Below are 5,476 nucleotides of genomic sequence, written 5' to 3' on the forward strand. Positions count from 1 at the left end.
CTATACATACTTCTACGTACATTCGTTCAATTTTTTTTTTAATACATCAAGGTTACATGCATGGCAACTCAATATTTATCAATCGCTCTGTGTCTCTAAACCTAACTTTCCCAATGATTAAAATAGAGAGCAAAAAGGAGTGAGGTAGTGCTCTACATATCCTCCACTAGTGCGAGAAATTTAGAACCAATAAAAGAAGATAGGGAATGCAAAAACATTTTCTTTCGTTGGCCATTAACCCAGTCACGTACCTCTCACTTTATATCTGATGCCACGTCACATACACCCATTGGTGGGCTCCTCATGGCCCACGCAACACGCGCCAATCATGGCACGACACGTCGTCGAGCATCGGTGCGAAGCTGTTCGGAGCCGAACACCGGATAGGCGAGGACAAAATAATGGGGCCCACCAAGCCCGTGGTTAGCTAGGTGTTGCAAATCCTACGTGGACCAACCATGAAAACAGGGCCACGAGAAGAGAGGTATGGGTAGAGATCGATCTATCTATTTATATATAGAACTCTTTGTACACGCTATATATAGAGGTAATATATGTAAGGGAAAGAAGAAGAAGTGTATATATATGTGGGTGTTATTCTCATTAGAGAACACAAGAGTAAACAAGAGTGATCGATCTAAGCAGCATTGCACAGTAAAGGTATGTTCATTTTGCACCACACACTCAATTAGCTTCAAGTAGCATATACTCCTGCTTTTCTCCCTTTTCTTTTCTTATTCACTTCTCTTAATGTTGATCACACTAGTCAATAGTCTCAATGTTTTCATTACTCATCGTGTAATAGTAGTAACAGCAGTTCTTTTAATGCTACCAGCTAGTATAGCAGTAGCTTGTGCACTAGTAATAAATTTTTTTTACTTGAGAGAGAAAGATAGCAAATTATCTGTTTAGTTCTTCTTCTTCTTTTTTTTTAAAAAAATAAACTCAGCTAGAAATGTAAAGCAACTTGACTTCGAACTTATGACCTCTAGTACAAAGCATTAAGCTCTTAGCCAATTTCACTAGATAAGATTGGTCGCATTAGCCTTGATTAAGTGGTTGTTTGGTTAAATACGGTACCCTTGGTTGTTTGCTCCTAATAACTCGTAGTGCTGTTCCGCGTGCTCCACAGAATCATCGCGAAAATGTGTAGTTTTTGCGTCCCCAGCCCTCTACTTTTTTAGAGTTTCTAGTGAGTGATGTGCCTTTTGCTTAGTATATGTCTCCTCTTTCTATATGTAGTGTACATATATATGTATCAAAAGCTTATAGTGTCTCAAGAATATAGTAAATAAGAGCATTTTTTATAGTGTAAACAAAGTTAGCATCGTTAGATTAATGGATCATACAAGTACTATGGCCATGAATAAACAAGAATAAAATATGATCATTTGGCAATAGATAAACTTTTCAGTAGTCACTGTGAGCATATATATATATATGTAGAAATTTCTGTACTTTATGACTTTTCTCTCAACTTTTAACATTGTTCATGCTTAATTTTATTGGAATCCATGTGCTGATGTGCATGCATATGTGCATGCATGCCCATGGGATATACCTTTAAAATATGTATATGTATATAGAGAGAGAGAGAGAGAACAGGGCTACTATGCTATTAGGAGTATAGTAACCCTTATGCTTTCAACTTTTTAACTACCCATCAAGTTTGATGGGTGATTAGAATGAGAGAGAAAAGAGATCGATATTGGAGAGAAATTTAAGGAGAAGAGAAATTGAGACACCCAATTTCTTCCCAATATTTCTTACCCCTCTCATTCTAACCATCCATCAAACTTTATGGGCGGTTAAAAAGTTAGGAATATAAGGACTGCTGTACTCCTAATAGCACAGTAGCCCTACTATATATATATATATATATATATATGAGTACGTCTCTCGTACTTTTGAAAGTGCGGAGGCTTCCGTGCTTTTAAGTTGTTTTTGATGATCGGACATTCGATTCAACGATCGGCTCCATTAAGCATAATCTAAGTTATTGAAACTATCTATAAATAAAATTTCATAATTTTTTGACATCATTTACCAAACGATCATAGAGTTTCAAAAATAACTATTTTAACGATCGATGTGTCACGTTTTTAAGTTCAACGGTGTAGAAGTATCCAAATTACATGAAAATTTAATAGAAAATTCTACTTAATATTAAGAGTAAGAACAATACTTCTGATTTGAAATTTGAGTCCTTTATCACTATTTTTTATGAGTTTTTTTATTTTCAGTCGTTCATTTTGAAGCTACTCGTTCACTATGCAAACGAAGTCAAAAAATTATGAAATTTGATTTCTAAATAGTTACAACAGCGATGCTGCAGATATAATCATATTTGATTAAATTTAATAATATAAAAAATACTTTAAAACTTTTAGAATAAACTTATAATTTAATAAAAAATAACGAAAGATAAAAAAAATTATAGGAGAAAAAAATGTGTTACATAGAAATCGGACCCCTTTGTATCCTCATTTAGAGCATTCTCTACTAACACCGATACTTTCGTGAAATATCATAACGCCTTCAACCCTTTTTCGGCAAGTCCTATGCATTACAAATATAAGTGGTCGACATCGAGGGAGAAAGGTTCGAGGCTAGGGTTAGAGTTCGACTCACTCGACGTTGACGGTGAGAGCGAGGGCGGTGCGCTTGCGGGCTTGAGGGGAGTGGACGTAGTAGGCGAGGTCGTTGTCGAGAACGCCATTTGCCGTGCCCACAGGCTTCTCGGGCAACGATTCTTAGAAAATATAAACTAATGAGAGGGAAGTCGAAGTAGCGACGTTACAAAAAAAGAATTATGAGATGGGAAGTCGAAGAGACATACGTTATGAATAAAAATTAATAAGACGGGAAGCCGAAGAGGTAGACGTTACAGGAAAGGAAAGCCGAAGAGACCGCTTAGCCATTTGGTTTAAAAGAGAGGCAAGTGAGGGTGAAAGATAGACTGCCACGTGGTAAGATTAGGGGAAATAATATTAAGGTATAGATACTATCTAAAGTTGCTGTAAATTAAATTTACAGCTAAATTATTAGCGCACACGTAGCATTAATTAATTGCTGTTTAGTTTTAGGTAGATTAATTAACAGGTACTTACGCCGTACAGCTACTATCTGGGGAAGGTTATAGACATCGCATTGTTTGTTTCCTTTCTTTTTTTTATCTCCTCGTCCTTGTTTATATTTATAGTCCAGATTCTGGTGAGAAGGCAACCAACAGGGAGTCTTCCTTTTGGTGTCATCTTTTTGACTTGCTTTCAATTCCAGTACCATTTTTTTATTCCATCTTTTTGACTGATGCATGGAGTACTGCTACTTTCTGATTACAGCTACGTGCACGCCTGCTGCTTCCTAGTGCTTTTCTCACACTCTAGTTTTTTTAGTAATACTATAAAGGGCCTTCTTTTTTTTTTTTTTTTTTTTTGCAAATAGCCGCCTGAGCAATTTTTATTTTAAAAATAGCTCTATTAAAATTAAAATTATAAAAATTATCCTGTCCATGCCACGCAGGCGCCACGTCAGCGCCACGCGGGCAGGACTGGGGCCAGGTTATTAAGTTGAACACGGTATACCATTCACCGTGTTTAAGACATGGTGAATGGTTCATCGTGTTTAGTACGTATTTTTTGTATATTGAAAAGAGGAATAGGGAGTAGGGATATCAATAGGTATGGATATCTGAAATATTATCCAAATCCAAACCCGAATAAATTTTATATATATATATATATATATAATTTATTTTTATTTATTTATACAATATATAAAATATATCCATATCGACCAAAAACTTGAAACGATCCTGAACCCAGCGACGGTTTTTAAAATCTATACGATGAAAATCTAAGAAATAAAAATTATTAAATATTTTATATATTATATAAATAAATAAAAATAAATTATGTATATATACATAATTTATTCGGGTTTGGATTCGAATAATATTTCGGATATCCATACCTATTGACATCCCTACTCCTTATTTCTCTTTTTAATATACAAAAAATACGTACTGAACACGGTGAACCATTCACCGTGTTTAGACATGGTGAATGGTTCACCGTGTTCAACTTAATACCCTGGCCCCAGCCCTGCCCGCGCGGCGCTGACGTGACTCCTGCGTGGTAGGCTCAGGGCCATTTTTGCAAATTAAATTTTGACAGGACTATTTTTAAAATAAAAATTTGCCAGGGGGCTAAATGCAAAAAAAACCCTACTATAGACTTTCTGTTTCAACGTAAGTAGACTTTAAATTAAATTAAAATTCAGGTAAAAATTACTCTACCTTCGCTGTTTGTTTCTATAATTGTAGAAGTGAAGTTTTATTAGTTCTCTATTTGTTTGACAGAAAGTAAATGACGTAAAAAGTGTAATTCTCCACTTTTTATATTTGTTTCACTGGAAATTATCTAATCTCCACAGTCCTGGTAAACTTACCTCCTACATGGCATTACTGTCTCTTTTTTAATTTAATAAATAATATAATTATAAAATAAAATTTAAAATAATTATACTAATTTTTTGTATATAAATTATAGTAATGCAACAAATAAAATTATAAAGTTAGAGAATTATTAACATTTAACAAATTAATTTGCATTGTATTTTAAATATGTAAATTAAATAAAAGATATTGAAACTTAACTAACAAAACTTCATCATATTTTAAACATATAATCTAAATAAAAAATTAATTACTACCACAATTAAATATATTTAGATGAAATACAATTAGAGAGAGAGTAATCCTAAACAAGTCACCATAATTAAGTTCTCCATTAATATTTTATGATTTTTTTCTCCCTCCCTTCACTTCATCGGAATTGAGTTGGCCCGGTGGGAGAGCGAAGTGGTGTTTCGAGTAAGCTGGACTTTCGACCGTACCTATATTACGGTGAACCAAATAGTGAAAGTGGTCAATTTTTGCCAAAAATTATTTCTACTTTTCCGCTTATGATGAAACAAACAGACCATATATGTATCATTTCATCCAAAGACCGATGTATGTATATATATATATATATATATATAGAGTTGAGCTAGAATACTCTCGATAGTAAACGGAGCGTTTTACTATTAAGTTATTTTCGATGATAGAGCTTCCAAATTGACGATCGGCTCCGTTGAACATGATCTATACCACTTGAAGTGTTTAGAAATCAAATTTCAAATCTTTTCGACATCATTTGCCTAATGATCAAAGGGTTTCAAAATTTGTAATTTTAATGGTGGATAAGAGACGTTTTCTTGTTTAACGGTGTAAAGATATCCAAATCAATTGAATTTTTGTTAGAAAATTCTTTAAACTATTTAAAACAAGATCTATACTCTTGATCTTGACTACAAGACTCCTATCATCATTTTTTAAAGAATATTCATTTTCAGCCATTCATTTTTTGTTCACTAGATGGATAAAAGAACAATATCGAAAGTGCGTGAAATTTGATTTCTAGGTAGTTTAAAT

General features: G+C 33.7%; 1 protein-coding gene across 1 annotated transcript in view; it reads left to right on the forward strand.

Annotated features, from left to right (window-relative positions):
- LOC109721139 (protein DETOXIFICATION 42-like) overlaps positions 562-5,476 on the forward strand; it is a 23,826-nt gene continuing 18,911 nt past the window's right edge. Inside the window, exon 1 of the mRNA XM_020248567.1 lies at positions 562-660. The gene's annotated coding sequence lies outside the window, so the exon portion shown is untranslated. The remainder of the gene's footprint in view (positions 661-5,476) is intronic.

This window comes from Ananas comosus, linkage group 15 (assembly GCF_001540865.1).
Source record: "Ananas comosus cultivar F153 linkage group 15, ASM154086v1, whole genome shotgun sequence".
NCBI classification, from domain to species: Eukaryota; Viridiplantae; Streptophyta; class Magnoliopsida; order Poales; family Bromeliaceae; genus Ananas; species Ananas comosus.